The sequence below is a fragment of the Dipteris shenzhenensis genome, chromosome 18, assembly GCF_047967505.1.
Source record: "Dipteris shenzhenensis isolate YYH24624 ecotype China chromosome 18, Dip_SZ_1.0, whole genome shotgun sequence".
NCBI classification, from domain to species: Eukaryota; Viridiplantae; Streptophyta; class Polypodiopsida; order Gleicheniales; family Dipteridaceae; genus Dipteris; species Dipteris shenzhenensis.
The window spans coordinates 7406977-7425616 of NC_141613.1; the positions used below are offsets into that span (position 1 = coordinate 7406977).

Consider the following 18640-nt stretch of genomic DNA (forward strand, 5'->3'; position numbering starts at 1 on the left):
CCAGCTGCGACTGCTAGATCAGCGGTCTCCAAGTGTCTGTACATGTCCCTCCAAACTCGAAGGGATCGGACTGGCCCCCGCATCCAGCCGTCCCACCTGATGTGTGATCTCTCCCCTAGCTGAAGGCCCTCGGCATCTCTGACCTGACCGTTCCAGATGAGGCTACGAACGAGTGGGGAGCGGGGCTGAGTGAGCGGGGCAGAAGTGAAGATCCACCTGAGGGACGGTAGCCACTCTCCACCTCGGCGCGGGACACAAGAACCGACCCCCTGCTGAAGTAACATCTTCCACGTTTGCCCCCCCGGGGTCAAACCGCGGATAACTAACTTGCCCAGTAGGACCTGACTCTGAAGCTCTGGATCGATGACCCCCAGGCCACCCTCAGCCTGCGGAAGAATGACTGTCTGCCAGGCAACCCTAGCTCTGGTATCTTTGAGACCGTCCCCCTCGGACCACAGGAAGTTCTGAACCAACCTCCTAAGCTGTGCCACGCTGGATCTCGAGAAACACCAACAGGAAGCCACATACCAAGCCGTGGCTAGGAGGACCTGGTTGACTACCAGAGCACGACCTGCAAGAGAGAGCTTAGCAGTGCTCCAGAAAGCCAGCTTCCGTCGAATGGAATCTAGCATCGGGAGAAACTGCTGAGTTGGCGTGATATCCAGGCCGACTTGAAAGCCGAGATATCTAGTTGTCTGTCCCCGTGGGATCCACCTGAAGCCCAAAAACCTCCCCCAGTGTGAGCACCGGCTGCCGAACTGAAGACCTCTAGGGCCATCCTCACCCTCTCCAGCATCATCTCATCATCCTGGACATACAGTGCTGTGTCATCTGCATACTCCGAGTCCAGGAGCTCCGTGTCCTCCCTGATGGGAAGGCGAACACCCTAGATCCCGGTCGACCTCGCCCGAAGGTAGTATGTCATAGCCTCGGCGAAGAAGAGAAACAGGTAAGGAGCAAGGGGGCAACCCTGACGCATTGATCTCTCCAAATGAAATCGCTCTCCCATCCTGCCGCCGATGATGACCCTGCTAGAAGCTGTCCTGTATAACACTGAAATACCCTGAATCCATCCTGCTGGGAAACCTAGTCGCTCCAGAGTACCCTCCAGGAAGGACCAGTCCACTTGATCGTACGCCTTCTCAAAGTCGAGAAGTAGGATGGCTAAATGTGACCCACTGTGCTGAGCCCACTCCGCCGCCTCTGAGAAGGTGAAGACATTATCCAGGATACTGCGATCCTGGACAAAGCCTGTCTGAGTTTCATGAATGAGGTCTGGAAGTAGAGGCCGAACTCTGGCGCTGATCATCTTGGCAAGGATTTTGTAGGCAGTGGTGAGGAGGGTGATCGGGCGCCATTGACGGATCTCCTGTCGATCTCCTCCCTTCGGAATGAGGCAAATCAGTCCCGAGGAGAGGCTCTCTGGCATATATTCGCTGCTGAAAATCCTCTGGAGGGCTGCTAGGAGGGGCTGATGGATCTGATCCCAGAAGGAGGTGAAGAAAGCTCGAGATAGCCCATCCTCGCCAGGGCATTTCTGCCCGTCGATGGCCATCAAGGCCTCCAACATCTCGTCCGTAGTGAACGGTGCCAACAACGTCGCCTGCATGCTGGGCTAGACCAGGGATGGAATGTGCCTCCACACCTCCTCCCGGGAGCGTCGAGTGCGAGGGGCAAGCTGCTCCTGCTGGAAAAGAGTCCTTTAGAAGTCGGTAGCCAACCCCAAGACCTCACCCGGATCAATAACGATGTGCCCCTCTGCTGTCCTAAGACTCCGTAGCTGATCACCTGCTGCTCTCTGGCCATGTGTCCTGAAGAACTCCCTGCACTTCCGGTCGCCCTTCCGAGCCCAGAAAGAGAGAGAGGCGTGATAGGAAAACTCTGAACGGCGCTGGAGAGTCTCCTCAAGAAGGGCTCTGGCTCGAAGGGCCTGGATCCGAAGCTCCTCCGAGCCCGGGGCTGCCTGCTGGAGTCGCTGAATGGAAGCGAGGTCCCTACGAAGAGCTCTCTCTCTGCCCCACCACTCCTGTCGAACCTGAAGGGCTGCGAGCTGGCAAATCTGACTGGACTCCTGCAAAGCCTGCGCCACCGAATCAACCAGATCCACGCACTCGCCCCAATCTCTGTCCCATAGGCTACCGATACTGCTGCGCACGTCCTCCCTCAAGAATATGGAGTCGGGAATCCGGCACGAACGGGGAGGAAGGGACTGAACTGCCGAGTCTAATGATAAGAGCACAGGCGCTGGTCGAAAAGTGTCGTCCCTTGTACTATACCCGCCTGACCGCCTCTGCTGATGGCCCAATCACTGACATAAAATCTATCCAGTCTCTCCAGGAGTCTGCCTCCTTCCCTGCGGAAGCCCCACGAGAAGTCCAAGCTCCCGTGCCAACGACGGAAGGACGGGTCTCTCCAGCTGTCCCTACCTCCTGTCGCGAAGATAAAGGAGTCCCAAGCGGACTGCTCTGCCTGAGACATACCTGTAAACTCTGGTCCTCTGCCCTGCTGGTCCTCCAAGGTCTCCAGATTGTTGAACTCGCCTCCAACAATCCAGGAATCCATGTCTGGGAGAATCCCTGTGAGTGTCCTCCAGAAGGTGGCTCTGCATCGGAGGACTGTGGGAGCATAGATGTTGAGGATTCCTATTCTGGAACCCTCCAACTCCAGCCTACCCAAAGGGCATGGCCTGGGATCAACGTTCCATGACCAAAAACTCCCTGGGTTAACTGCTCGCACACGGAAGTACAGACACCGCCACTCCTACCCTGTGCGCCAATCGAGGGCTCCCAATAAGTGTGAGAGCGTCCAGGGAGAATCTTCCCGCAGCTACGGGAATGAGCCACAGAAAACTTGTGCTCCTGGAGCAGAAGTATATCCAAGCGACCAATCACTGCTGGCTGAAGTTCCTGTCTCAAAATGAGCTTCCTAGGACCACGGGTGCTAGAAGAATGAAACCCGTTCACATTCCAGGAGACAAGGTGTAGGCTCATGGTGAGGACAGGTAGGCTGCGAACAACTGTCTGCTCGCGGCAGATGTCGATGAAGAAGCTGACATTTCGGAGTGGAGGCGCTGACGCTTATGAGAAGGTTTGGAGGGGGAGGTGGGGTCGTCCTGCCCGTTCTTCAACACCTTTAGCAAAGGCGAGAGGCCTTTGGTGCCATGAACAAATGCTTTCTCGAGCCAACTCGAGATCTCTGAAGTAGTCATCCCGTAGAAGGCTTGGAGTTTCTGAGGGGTCCAGGCTCTGACATCCTGGGGGAGGGGCCACGACAGAGGGGGCCTGAGGATCACAATCAATCTGAAGCGTTTGGCGGCGCAACACCACCACAGGCGCACGTCACCCTCGGACCACTGAGTCTCGAGAAGCTGTCCACCAGATGGGCCTATCCAGGAGCAAACCCGAGCGTGCGTCTGCTCTCTGAGAGCCTCCCAGACCGAGTCGTCTGTCCAAGTCTCGGTGCCGTCGCTGAGGAATGTGAAAGCAAAGCTAGGGCCATCCCTCGGGGCCAAGGCTGCGATCTTCCCATCCGCTCCCTTGCGGAGCAGGAAGATACTGATGTCGAGACAAGCAGGGAAGGTCCCAAGGTCGGCCACATCCAAGTAGTCCCATGGGCCAGATCTGTAAAAGTCGCGAGGAAGCTCTCTCTCCTGAAGCTGAGGCCCACCAGAGTCTGCAACTGAGGGGCTAGCGGACAGGGAAGATTGCTCCAGTGGTGGTGTAGAATCAGGGTGTCCTGCCTGTGGAGGGGAAGGGGGGGTGGCTGGGTGGTAGGCAACTTAGATTCCACGGAGGCGACTAGCGGGGGGGGAGGAGGAGGGGGAGTGGGGGCTGCCCGCGGCTGAGGAACCATCGGTACAGCTGACACTGCAGGAAAGCTGAGAGAGGCGGGGGGGGGGGATGGGGCTGCACCTGGGACTGGGGCTGAAAAGGAAGAGGAGGAGACTGAAGAGGAAGAGGCGGGGGCTGAAGGTGCGGGTCGGGAGGAGGGGGGTGTGACTGGGGAAGGGGCTGGGACTGAGTGGAAGGGGGCGGGGGAGCGGAAGAGAGGGGGATCTGAGGCTGTGGAGGGCGGGCTACCGTCGAAGAAGAAGCTCTCCCAGGACCCTGGGACGGCTGCCTGTCAGGTCTCTGAGGTGCTGCTGCAGGTTGGGTTACCTCTGCCTCCTTGCCTTTTTCAAAAATCTTCTTATTCTTTCCTCTTTTCCTTCTGACCTCAGTCCAACCGCCAGCTAACTCTGGACCGGACTCCGGCTGCCTCTGCTCCTCCTGACGTGGCTGCCCGGAGGGGGCAGAGGGGGAGGGGGCGGGGGGGGGGCCGAGAGGAATTGGTGAATCGTGGACAAATAGCAGCCAGGTGCCCAAAGCCGTGACACCTCAGGCACTGGCCTGGCTGTCCTGTGACTACCATGCTCTGGGTGATGCTGCCGGCATCTGTCACGATCTCGATCACGGCAGGGAGAGTCGCAGCGTCCGCCACAGCCACACGGACTCGGGGGGCTCCTGCCGTAGTCACCGCGTCGGCGAAAGTGTCATGCATAACCTAGCCAAAGTGGGAGCCCAGGTCCCTGACAATCGGCCGCAGCTCAGCAGCAAGACCTGGAAAAACTAGCATCACTAGATGGCGAGGTATGCGGAACCGAGCATCAAAATCCGCTGCACTGACTATCATAATGATCTTTCCATCCACAGAAGCGGGGGAACCAGCAATCAGGTTGCTCGCAGCTTTCGCATTGGAGAGTTTGAGCCAGAAGATGCCCCTTCCCATAAGCACCTCCTAAATGTGGCCGTCCTCTAGCATGAGAGTGGACTGGAGATAGTCCCTGATGGCTGATCTGGAGGGGGAATGTCCAATGAGTCTGCCATAGACAGAGGTAAGGGCAAAGTCATTGGCAGTGGGGGAGGGCGAAGCGAGGGGGCGGAGTGGGGCGGAGAGGCGAGGGCTGGTGAGGCGTAGCGAGGGGGCGGGGTAAGGCGGAGCGGCACAGGGGGTGAGGACGGAGAGGCGAGGGGGTGAGGGCGGGTGAGGGGGGGTGAGGGCGCAGTGAGGCGGCGGGGTGAGCGGAGGGGCGAGGGGGTGAGGGTGGAGAGGCAAGGGGGGGGTGCAGGCGGCCGAGGTGGGGGTGAGGCGGAGGGCGAGGGGGTGAGGGCGGCCGAGGCGGGGGTGAGCTAGGGGGGTAGAGGCTGCGGGAGGGAGGGAGAGGGCTCGCAGGAGCTCTCAGCAAAGAATTCTCAATGATGGTGACCTCTTGGATGTGGTCCCCTTCTAGTGCTAGACTCGCCTGAATCCAGTCTCTCACCTGTCCCCTCGTGGGTGTGAGACCAACTATTCTGCCCACGATTGCCCTGTCCTGAAGTGACTGAACTGCATACTTTACCTCTTGCTTGTTGGTTGGGGAAAGAAGAATCTTAATGGCTATGGGATTCGAGGGTGCTGCCATAGAGCCCCTCTGGCCAGACCAAGGGTAACCACCAAGAAACTCTTCCCCGAAGACAAACAAAAACCTCTCACTGCTGCCCAAAGGGAAGGAAAAAAACCCAAGGGCCAGCTGCGGGGGAATGGGCACAATGCTACACACTCCTACAGTTGGCTACCAATGGAGAAGGAGAGCCCTCAAAGAGGAAGAAGGCGAAGGGGGGTGAAGAGGGGACGAAAGGGGATGAATGGGAGGCGAGGAGGGAGTCGAAGAGGAGGCGAGGTGGAGGTAAGGGGTCTGAGGTGAAGCGGAGGAGGCGAGGAGAGGGCAGAGGGCAGAGAGTGGATGGAGGCGGGGTGGAGGAGGAATAAAGGCGGCGAGGTGAGAGGATGCAGGAGGCGGGGGTAGGCGGAAGGAGGCGGGGGTAGGCGGAAGGACGCGGGTAGGAGGTGGAGGGATGGAAGGAGAGGGTGGGGAGGCAGCAGGGGCGGAAGGAGAGGGCGGAGAGAGGGAAGCGGGAGGAGAAGGCGGAAGGAGGCTGCGTAATGGGCAAGAGGAGGCGGAGGCTGCCGGAGGGAGGAGGCGAGGAGGGCAGAAGGGGAAGGCGGGGAGGGGCGGCTTGCAGGCGGGAGGAGGCGAGGAAGGTGGAGGAAAGAGGCAGGGAGGAGTGGATGTGGGAGGGAGGCAGATTGGGGGGCGGGGAGGCGAGGCAGAGAGGAGGCTAGAGGGTGGAAGCTGAGGTGGGAGGGGGGGGCTGAGGCGAGAGCTCTGGGAGCTGCTGCTCGAGGGGAGATTTTGAAGTGTCCTAAGGTTTTCCCTCCTAACCACAGTAGGGTTGAGTTAGTTGTTTGTAAGGGTTTTAACCTTAGTAAAGGTTACACACTAGGGTCTTAGGGCTTATGCCCTTGTACTCTGTTTTGTTCATCATTCTCAGTACAGGAGTTCAACAAGTCGTTTCTCCTCCACCGTTGTGCACCTCGCTAAAATTGGTATAGGTTGCCCCTCGCTCCTTTGCAACTCTCCTATCCTCGGGAAGCACTTTTGTCATTAAAAAAACTTCACTTTTCTCGCGAAGAACCTCCCTATCTAGCCTTGTTTCAGTCAATTGTCACCTCTACAAGCCTCGGAGTGATGGACAACCCACTTTGGAGGGGTTTTCTCAGATTTCAACCTAATGTACCTGTTTTTTAATAGGCTGCACTTGTTTTTGGTGGTTTTGGACTGGTTTTCAAGCTCTTGCTGCAGCCCAATTAATCAAGGGCAGCCTATTCTGGAGTGATTACAGACCGGTTTTTAGGGTTTTGAATCTGTTACAAACCCGTTTTAGGGTTTAAAACTGTTACAGACGCGTTTCTATGGTTTTAGACTTCTTTGCAGGTTTTGTACAGGCCATTTCTTGCGTTGAAGTTCCTGAAGCAAATCCTAACCTGGAAGTGACACTGCTGCTGTCTTGACCAGGTTTCGCCTATTCTGGAGCTGTTTTTGGAGGAGAATACTACTGTTTCTTGGATGAGAATACTACTACTGTTTTTTGGAGGAGATGCTATATAGGCTGAACTTTCATGATCAGTTTTGCCACATTTCGTCTTGCATTTGGAGTTGGGTGATTTTCATTTGCAGGGACGAGTTAGATTTCAGCCAGATTTGTAGACTTTGGCCAAGCATTGGCTTGTGGAGCTGTGAATTTTGTTGGTACAATTTCATTCACAGCAAGTGAAATTTCTGGAGGTTGTATTTTTGTGCATTCATTTGAGATGGCTCAAAATCCTGGCCACATGTTTGGAGTCTTCACCCAATAGATAAGTTGGATGGCACCAACTCTCTTTGGAGCTGTATGATTAAGAATCTTTTGGTTTCAAAAGACTCAGGGATTTTGTGACAGGTGATGATGTCCATCGTGGAGCTATAGCTTCTAGCACTCCTTTGCAAGAAGGTGTTGGTTGAGGTGCTGGGCGTAGTGGGCAGCAAGCCCTAGGCCAAGCACTTGCTCAACCGACACTAGATCAGAGATAATGGGATACCCAAGATACACATGCCTTGCCCTTCATTGCACTTTCAATGAAGAGATTCATTATCCTCATATTAGGTCTTGTCGGACTTCTAAAAATTTAGTGCCCAATGTAATAACGGTTAGGGGCATTTTTTCTTTCTAAGGTTGTCCCCTAACCACAGTTAGTAGTACAGTCAGTTTTGACTCACCCTAGGGTTTTAGGGGTTGTCATGTTGACAGCCTTCTCGTACTTAATTCTTGCAATCTCATTTCAGCTCAGCTCCACATCCCCCCCCCCCCCCAAAAAAAAAAAAAAAAAAGATTACTTCATTAAGTATGAATGAAAACCGCAAGAGCAAGCTCCAATGCGGGAGTACATCATAGAAAAAAAACCAGCTCAAAAAGAGCTAACAAAAGTTCAAGGTGGAGGCTGAAAATGCCACCTCAACCTTGAAGGAGACTCAGAGAAGAAAGGAGATCCTCTCCAAACTCTGAAAAAAGTATCTCTCCTGGTTGTAGCTGCTCTGGAGGATCCCTGCATGCTCACCCAGATGGCCATTAATGTGTGTATAGTATGAGTCCATATATTGGCCATACACTGGGAAGGGTGAACCTTGGAACCCTCATCGCCTCTGTACATTTGGCCCTCCAAATATGCCAAGCTGCAATGCTAGCCAAAATCTTCCATGATGTGTCTACCGAGGCATTAGCAGCTTTGAAAGGAGTGAAGGGAACATCTTGGAAAGAACACTACTCCACAGAGTGTCGTCGTATAATGAAGGCTGAGTCTGAGTCATGTCCTTCGAAAAATACTTGAGGGCCAGTAAGAGATAACCATGCCACTGATCCCCAAGTCATGAAGAAGGGTGCTCTATGAAATATGCTAAATGTCCTAGCAACACCCTTCCAGATCGTCCTCGCCTGATTGCACTCCCAGAGGCAATGTTGAAGTGACTCAAGTGCTGCATGGCATCAAGGACAAGTAGGATCAGCCCTGAACCTAGATCTCCACAGGTTCACTGCAATCCCTCCATGAATAGAAAGCCAAAAGAAGAGAGTGATCTTTCTATTCCTGAGGGATTTCCAGAGCAGCCTCCAAAAGTTTTTCCGCACCTCTGTAGAAATCTGAAAACTATCCCAATGAGGAGCTCTGAAGGGCCTCCAACCTCTATTGCTAAGCTGAAATCTCCTGGCATTTGTGACTGTGTAACGAAAGAAGGCTCGGTGCCCTTCATCAATACATTTCCACTCTCCTGGGTCCCACTGCAAGAACCTAATGGGAAAACCACTATATAACTAGAGTCTCCAAGACCCAATTTCCAGGAGAACAGGGTCAGGATCAAGATACCATTGTGAGTCCGTGCCCCCCTCCATGTAACCTGCAATCCTAATAGGCTGGAAACCTCCAAAAGAATATCATCTGAAGATCTGAGAAGTCTACCTCCCAACTGAACATCAAAGACAAGGGTCTCCTCATGTGCATTCCGCAAGGCAATAACCTGTGAAGGAATACCCGTCCCCATGAAAGCTCGCAACCAAGTGGACTCTGTGACCGGCATGCCATCTGGATCTATCCACCTCTGCTGCAATCCCTCTGAGGTGGCCAACTGATAAGAGTCTCTGATCCTCTGGAAACTTCCTAAAAGCCTTCTAGACACCTATTGTGGAAGGAGGTCCCCTCTCCCATCTAGACCATTGCATATAATGTGATACTCCTAGTGATCTGCCATGTTCATCCAATATAGAGTGATTCCACATGACTGAATGTCTGTCTATTTCTTTGCGAGAGGAGGGTGGAACTCTCCGAAGAGTGCCTTTGAAGCTGCCCCAAGCTTTCAGAATGGTAGCCATGAGAGGGGAGGAGGGAGATCTAAGATGGGCTGAAGTAAAGATCCATCTTGAGCTGTCCATCCAATCTCCCCCATGAGATGGTGTACAAGACTGACTGTTGTGTAAGAAAGAATCTTTCCAAGGCTGTTGTCCAGGCATCAATCCTCTCACTACAAACTTGCAGCGCAAGGCCATACACGCAAGGCCATACACTGCAAGTTCAGATCAATAATATTGAGACCTCCTTCCCCTGTGGGGAGAATGAGGGTTTCCCAAGCCACCTTGGCTATAACATCTGAGGTGCGATCTAACCCACTCCATAGGAAGTTCCTGATGGGTCTCTTGAGCTGAGAGATGCAACCGCTATATTTGCACCAACATGAGCAAACGAACCAGGCAGTAGCCAATAATACCTGGTTCACAACCACTACTTTGAATGCAAGGTCAATTCTAGCAGAACTCCAAAAAAATGAGTTTCCTGCCGTTGCTCTCCAACACGGGAGCAAACTGTTGTGCTGGAGAGATGCCCACCCCAATGTGGAATCCTAGGTACCTGATGGAAACACCCCTCTGAATCGGAGTGAATCCTATATCATTCCCCCAGTATGGACTGTCCTCATCACTAATCCAAAAGCCATTGGATTTGTTCCAATTAATATGAGCCCCTGCTACAGTGTAAAACAAATCCAAGGCTGTCCTAAACGAGGTGAGTGCTTGTGATGTGGCATCCATAAAAACAGCCATGTCATCTGCCAACGCACTATCCAAGAGCTCATACTCCTACCTCAATGGAAGCCTCAGACCTATAATATCAGCTTGAGCTCTAAGGTAATAGCTCATAGCTTCGGCCACAATAAAAAGAGAAAGAGGGCTAAAGGGCATCCCTGACGGACTGATCTGGTAATCTGAAACCTGTCTCCCCTGACTCCACCAATAAGAACCTGGCTATGGGCTGATCTGTAGAGAGCTGACACCCCTTTGATCCATGCATTTGTGAATCCAAAGCGAACGAGGGTACCCTGTAGAAAGCCCCAGTCTACTCTGCCATAAGCTTTCTCAAAGTCTAGGAGTAGAATGGCAAGCCTATGGCCATTATGCATGGCCCAGTTAGAAGCCTCCTAGAATGAGAAGATGTTATCGAAGATGCTCTTGCCATGCACAAAGCCCGTCTGTGTATCATGTATAAGATCTGGAAGAAAGGGATGCAACCGTAGACTAATTGCTTTTGCTAAGATTTTGTACAAAGTACCCAACAGAGTGATCAGTCTCCACTAAGACACTAATTCCTGCAACCCCTTTTTGGGATAAGATGAATGAGGCCCTCCGTTAGTGAGTCTAGCATCTCACCCGAGTCCCAAACATCCTACAGGGCTGAGGTAATGTGATCCCCAATCAGATCCCAAAATGAAATTAAAAAAGAGGAGGTAAGTCCATCTGAGCCAGGGCTCTTGCCCTTGTGAAGGGTAGAGAGAGCAGTCCTAAACTCTATGTCGGTGAAGAGTGCATCAAGTGAGACTATCATATCTGCAGTCACCAACATAGTTAAGTGCTACCAAATAATAACTCGAGCATCATCTCTGGCGTGTGTGTTAGGATCTGTTGTAAGAAGGGAGGCATAGAAATGTGTAGCTACCTGCAAGACGGAATCTGGATGTGTCTGTAAAACTATGTCTGAGTCAACAAGCTGTGAAACGCTCTCCTTACTATGTTTGGGACCAAGAGTGGAGAAGAACTGCTTGTTGGCCCTACCCCCCTTCTGAGTCCAAAATGACTCTCTGGCATGAAAGACATACTCTGCTCTCTGATCTAACAGTGACTGCTGTTGAGCCCTTGCTGCAACAAGGCGCTCCTGTACCCAAGCATTTGTAGGCCTCTTCTGCTCTTCCCTCTGAAGAGCAGCCAACTGTTGGCGGATACCTATCTCTCGCCTGAGGATCTCACCTCTCCTGATACGAGCAACTGAATGATAAAAGTCGCCGGGGAAAGCTGCCCATCGTGCATGCTGTGAGGCCCTCCTCTGCATAGAAGGCATCTGGAATCCTGATACTCCTTACCTGAGGATGTGAAACCAACAAAACAACTGGAAAATGATCTGAAGTGGACACCCTAGGTGTAATGCATACTGTCCCACCTCTGTCCAGAGTCCAATCATTTACATAAAATCTGTCAATCCGTGCATGGATAGGCATCTACAATCTCCTGTTTGACCAAGAAAACAGGAGTGATTGTGGCTGAATGTGCAAAGCATCATCATGCCAAGCATCTCTGGCATTGTATGAAAAAGGAAGGTATCCCAGGCTGCTCTCTCTAGGGAATGGATACCACCTTCCCTACCTCCTCTTTTGTCTGTGGGCATTTGACTCCACCTCCACAAACCGTCACTTTCGGTATCAGAGCAGGTCCACACACTTCCCCTCAGCTCCCGTGGGATGATTTCTATTGTGAGAACTAGCGCTTTTGTCGCAAGACACCTCAGCAGTCCAGCTTGTTTTTGCCTAAGCCACCCTCTTTTTCGTGAGACAAAGCACCTCTTGGAGAGGCCCTCCCCAGCTGGGCGACACACTTTCTAGCAAGAGTGCCACTCTTAGAGCCTTTTTCGAGTCATTTTGGGAGTTGGTTGGCCGTTTTTCTCTACCTGCACGCATTCCAAGACAGGCTGCCCCGTTTTGATAGCTCTTGGAGCTGGAGCTGGGCACGCCTATTTCTGGTGTTTGTCCTACTGCAGCATGCGATTCTAGGCTGGGTGCACCTTTTTTTTTAAAGCAGCTCCTGTTTTGAAGTGATATTCAGCCCTGTTGAAATATATACTTGCTCATGGGAGTGTTCTTTTACTGGCTAGTCGATTTCGGTCATAAAACACTCAGCTGCAGGTCGTTTTTGACCAAAGCAGCAAACAAATCATCATGATTTGTGCAAGTACAGGCCTGATTTATTCAGTTCTCACATTAGGAGTTGTGCTGCCCCAAAACAGTGATGTTCTGATATGATTTGTGACATTTTTCTCACATTTCAAGTTGTATTTGCTGCCCTATATCAAGGATATTCACCAAGTAAGAGATATACTTGCATTGTTTCCTTCATCCTTGCTCGCATTTGTAGGCCCTCGTGCCATTGGGGTCTGGCTTTTCAAGTACACACAGTTTTCAGTTGGGAAAGTGCATTTTTGGGCCAAGCATTGGCTAGTTTGGGTAGAGATCTACTAGTGTGCAATACACTTCCCAGTAAGGGAATTTTGTGGACAGTTTCAAGTATTCTCTATGAAGTTTTATGGTTAGAAAAATTTTGGTTTCCAAGAGATTTCGGCACTTTGTGAAAGGCAATGATGTCCGTCTCTATCCAATTGCCCTAGGCACTCCTCCAGAGCAAGGGAGGAACCTAGTGCAGGATGTGGGCAACAAGCTCCACCACGAGCACAAGCACAAGCACAAGCACAAGCACAAGCACCCATTAGTATCATTCTTGACAAGAGGAGATGTGATGCATGCGATGCACATGCTTTGTCTTTGAGTTCACTTTTAGTGAAGAGGTCATTATACCTCCCATTCGGTTCTACTGGACTTTGAAAAGTGCTATATCTTAGAAGCAATGTATTAGGTTGTAATGAGGCAAGAGTCTCATTTTTGAAAAGGAAGCTTGGTCCATACATATGAATGAAGGAGATTCAATGGCAAGCCACATCACAAAGATTCAAGACTTGCATGCACAACTTCTAAATATTAATGAAGTAATATCAGATATGTAGCTTGTCTCTTCTACATTGAATTCCCTACCGGAGTCTTATCTTTCTTTTCATACATCACTCAATTTTTCCACGAGTGGGGATGCCAACCCTCTCTCCTTTCAGGGGTTGGTGGGAATTTGTTGCAAGAAGAGCAAACTAGAAGAATATTTCAGTGAGTGCGCGCGGTCTTTGTTACAAAAGATAAGGGAAGAGGCAAATATTAGCCCAAACATGATGGAATTCATGCTTGTGCTAAGGACGGAAAGGATGCTGAAAAGCCTAAGAGGAAAGGCAAACGCTACTGTAAGATCTAGGCCATTTCATTCATGAATGCGAAAGAGGCTTGCAAAAGAGAACAAGAAAGAGTTTGGTTGTTGTTGCACTCTCTCTGGCCACTAATTTAGGAAAGGATGATGCCTCAACAAATTTTGTAGAGAATTCGGCATTTTTCACATGCAATCAAGATGTCTCTTGGGATTCAAGCACATTTAGTGTCAATGAAACCGCAGATACATGGTATTTTGATAGTGGTGGATCGAGACACATCGCTTCTAGGAAGGACTTATTTGATATGCTGTCATTTGCTCTTGTTGGCAAGAGGGTATCCTGTGCCAACAACTCTTCTTATCCAGTTAAAGGGATTAGTGAGATTTTGCTTATAGCCGTTGATGATGCTTTGTACGTCCTCGGGATAGAGAAGAGTTTGCTTTTAGTTTCCTCATTCAGTAGAAGAGAATTTCAGGTCATCTTTGAGGATGACAAGTGTACGGTTTGTGACAGGGAGAATGAATATGCTCTGGTGTTAATAGGCAAGTGTTAGCTATGGCACAAGATAAGTATCATATGCATGAGAAAATTGTTTATGCTATCGTCCAAGCTTTGAAGAAGTGGAGGCATTTATGGGCCCAATTTTGTGGTGTGTAGGTAGTACATCCCTTAAGTACTTCAACAATGCTTCAGACTTCCCTGGCCAAAAAGAAAGATGGTCTAATCTTCTGCAAGACTTTGAATTTGAAATATGCTATAGAAGAAGGAGACACTAATGTGGTGGCGAACGACTTGAGTCACTTTGGGATATGTTAGAAAACATCTGACTTTTTCTTGTCCTAAAAATCTTATATGTGTTTGATTGATATTTTAGCCATGTTTGACAACATATCTAGATTAGAGCATGCCCAGTGTTGACTCCTGGTTGACACAAGAACCACACCAAGCCCCGGGCAACCAGACACCCTGGTTGGCTTAACAGGTAGCCAAATGCCAAGCGGTGGAGTTCCGGGCAGGAAGGACAAGCAGCACGTTGACATCAAAGCGGTCCAATGATAGTAAGCGGTCGAGTAAGGTTTTTGGATAGGAATTTAGTAGGTTGGCTGCTAGAACTACTTGGTAGACGGGAACCGGTCTATAAGAGTCTTATTGTAATGGTGAGATGGGATTTTTGGCTCAGAGGGTCCTGTATGAGAGGCAATCTGAGTGAGTCTAGAGTCTTGTTGTAGGAGTGACTAGTTCGCCTCGAGTTGAGGTGTGAGTCTGTGCAGCCCCTGGCTGTTTGTACTGGCTATGGGCCTCTTGATTAATACAAGTATTGCATTCAGTTGTTATAGGGGATGAGCCGTGGTCAAGGCTGAACGAGCTGAGAACCATCCCAAAGATAGGTATCTAGGCCAAGTACTCCAAGCCTGGCCTTACTAGGAAGCCCGACCGCATCCAAGCTGAGTACTCCACAAACTATGATGCCAAGCCCTCGACGAGCACCAAATCCTGTACCCCCTCAAGCTCATGTCCGAGTTGGAAGACCACCACGAGGGCCAAGCTTAGTCGCACTCAAAGTGCCAGGATGTGGAGGACCATACAAGATGTAGAGTTGTGGCATGCTAGGTTTGGGCATGTAAACTTTGGTAGTCTTATGCTTTTGCAGACATTTCACATGGTAGATGCCTTGCCTCCTTTTGCAGATATTTCACTTGGGTCTTTGTACTTAAGAAAAAATCAGAAGTGTTCACAATGTTCATTGTGTTTAAGCAGTTCATTGCTATGGTGGAGAATCGATTGGTTGTAGGATACAAACCCTACTGATAGAAGGGGGAAGTACATACCCAAGGAATTAGCAGACTTCCTTGGTGGAGAAAGGCATCATACATCAATGCACGGTCCACTATACTTCTTAGCATAATGGAGTGGCTGGGCAGAAGAACACGTCACTAATGGAAATGGCTAGGTGCATGATCAAGGCCAAAGGTCTGCATAAGTTTTGGATGGAAGCAATAATGTGCTCAAATCATGTTTTGAATAGGTGTTCTACAAAAGCTCTGAAGGTTATGACACTCGTCACTATATCAGGCTTGGTATGAAAGAAGACCAAATGTCAGTTACTTCTGTACATTTGGATGTGTAGCATATGCACATGCACCTTAGGAATTGAGAGGAAAGCTTGATGACAAAGCTGAGAAGTGCATATTTGTGGGCTTTGACATTGAAAGCAAGGGTTATAGACTCTACAATCTGGCTATAAGAAGATTTCCATAAGTGGAGATGCTATTCTTGCTGAGAAATCAGCTGCCCATTTCTTTTGATACTAGAGTTGATATGCTTGTTGAAAATCAGAATTTGCAGCGGGGTTCACAAGTTGTTGATGCCTCAGTTCAGCTTATGGCTGGTGTTTTCACTCAGCAAGAAGTTGAGGATGCTGTGGCACAAGAAAGTTCAGCAAGGTAGGAAGTTAAGAAGTCCCTCATTGGTTTCTCCGTACTCTCCAAGAGAGCTTTTTGCACCACTTCCTGGCCGCACACGATATGACATAGAGATACCGAGGATGCCAACTGTTTTGAAGCTTGGGCCAGTAATTTGCTGTAAGTGGAAGAACGTTATTGCTTTTATGATGCACATGATAATGTGCATTGGATGCTAGGCTATGCAATCAGAGATTGACTCCATTCAGGAAAACCACACTCGGGATTTGGTGGACTTGCCTGTGGGCAAGAAAGCAATAGATATAAAGTGGGTATATAAGATGTGTAACATGCAACGGTTATCTGATCGTGTAATTCACAGCAAGACCTTCTTTAAACCTTTAGCGAGGAATGAGCGTTGTTTACCATAGAGAGAGAAAGGAGATGAGGGTAGAGAGAGAAAGGAGATGAGGGTAGAGAGAGAGAGTAGAGTCGACAACCGATTGGGTCCCTGTACCCACTGAGGGCCCCCTCCCCCAATCAGGGGAGAATTTGCTTTATACTTGGAGAACTGAGAAATACAAAGAACACTCTTCGAGAGAGCATGGAATGCGCTTCTGAAGAGCTCACTGTGCACACGTATAGTAGACCCAAGGATTTAAGAGGCAACGCCGACCAATACCGAGACCTTGATGCTGTCCACACTGATGATGTAGGACGCTTTTGCAAGGCAAGGAAGAGGCTTGTGCTGTCTTTTGGAATGCAGGGTTACTACATGAGTGAGAGAGTGAAAACTAGAAGTGATAGATCCTATGAGAGAACTGAGAGATGACTGAAATATAGAGCTGAGAGTGAGCTGTGTAAACTGTAAAAGAGAGCTGAGAAAGATGAGGAAATAGTGTCCAAACCTCTCTCCATTTGTTGGTCCAAACCTCCGACTGTTGTCCTCGTGGTCACCTTCAGATCAGGCTGAACTGATGGCCAAGGGACTGAGGCTAGAGCAGGGCCAGATCTGAGGATCTCAGGGGCTGCACAGGAGGCTAAAGTGGAGCTGTAGGAGGACTGAAGGCAGGAGCAAACTGAATGAGAAAACAGGGCAGCCAAGGGGCCCTTTTATAGGGCTGGATTGAGCCAACCCAGTCTGTAAACAGAGCAACTCAGTCTGTAAATAGACCGACTCAGTCTGTTTTACAGATTGGTTGGCCTACAACCAGCCTATAAAAAGCCCTCCTTGGCTCATTTGCCAGGGGAGTTTTTGGGCAGCCTTTGCAGGCTGCCTTCCCTGCTTACTTGTCCAGCCTTTGGGGACCCTAAAGGGACTCCTAACCTAGGCTAAGACCTAAACTATAAGATGGAAACACTTAACCTACTGTTCTCCAGTGGGTACTAGTGAACAAGAACTGACTACTGACTTGACCTAAGGCTGAGAGACTGACCTATGAGCAAGGCTTTCAAGATATGCTCTGAGTCATTGACCACCCAGATCAGCAATGTGCTGCTGAGATCACACGATTTAGACGTACATTCATGCAACATGGCAAGCATGAGGGAAGACATAGGACCAGCATCAGGGAAGAAATAGGACCAGGCCAGCATGAGGGAAGACATAGGACCAGCGAGCAGATGCCCTATTGGGTACCCTCTTCGAAGCCTTGCACCGTCACGCTGATTCAAGACGACATTTGTGAGGCCTAGTGAGCAGGCTAGGGTCCAACAGAAGCAGATTTCAGATATGCTCTAGAGACATCGGGATCATGGGGGGACCCTAGTTATGGTCGTCCACATCTAGAGGGCCCCCCCGACAGTTTTCTTGCATGTGTCTATTCTTTTGGACCCAAAATTTGCTTTTGAAAGTCCTGCATGCCAGATTTTCCTCTATTGTGTTAGATCCACAAGGAAACCAGCCAGAGAGAGTGCTAATCAGAATGGATGGTATAATGAACATTGCAGACCCTTACCAAGCAGGCTCCTTCAAGAGGATGAGCAAGGGATTGACTCTGCTAGACAAACTGGCATAGAGTTCCTGGATAGTTTTCTGCAAAGAGAGGGCTTTAATTGCCAAGAACAACGAGGAGCTGATTCAGTTTCTCTTGAACAGTGAGTATGTTTTGGATGAAGCATTCATAAAAAGTTAATTTTGCCTTCATTATATTAAACACGTGCCCCAGGCATGGCACATTGTATTTAAGGTTCCCAATTAGCGAGCCTCTGATCTCTTGGTGATTCCGAGACCCACTTCAGTCTCTACCTTAGGCAGGGGAGATATGCCATGATTGGGAGACCTTAGCTCCCATTGGTGGCCCACTTGTTTAAAGAAGTGATCTGTTCTAGTTGTCCCTTACCATTGCTGTTGGATTTTAAAACTTTCTCAACTCACAACTTGAAAAAGACGCAACACACACTTGCAGTAGATGCCTGGGAGGTGACAATAAAATGTAGATGAAAAACAAGACAAAAGATCATATCTATCTGCTGCGCAGGCCGACCAGGCTTGTAGCAGCTTTACAAGGACTCACTAATAGATAGACTTAGCCACAAAGGCCTCTACTGTATAAAACAAAAAAGACTCGCATGAAGATTGCCAACACACAGCCTGACAGAAAGACTTTCTGCCTCACAAGCAGCAAGTATCACCACACATTTCTGCTGCACAGGCTCTGGAGACATGTTTCCACACAGGACAAGGAAGAAGGGCATCACACAGACGCAGCTTTAATATGAAAGGCAGAAACTTATAGAGGTAAGCCTCTAGTGGTGGATATCTCTAGCTGACTCCTTACCATGAGACTCCAGCATGGCTCCTCCAATCACCAGCTTGCCACCAGTTCGAAGAGGACTCTCATGAGATGCCAGAGGCCAGGAACCTTTGAGAATTCGGGGAAAGGAGAGACACTCCTAGAACCACCTTATCAACGTCGACCTTTGCATGGATTCCTGCCACGCAGCTTACAACTCTCATACCTTGGAGGCCCAAGCACCCCATGAGGTTTACTAATGCTAACAATTGCATGATG

General features: G+C 49.9%; 1 protein-coding gene across 1 annotated transcript in view; it reads left to right on the forward strand.

The window, feature by feature from the left end:
* LOC147890749 (uncharacterized) overlaps positions 1-18640 on the forward strand; it is a 118278-nt gene that overhangs the window by 53104 nt on the left and 46534 nt on the right. The gene's annotated exons all lie outside the window — the stretch shown is intronic.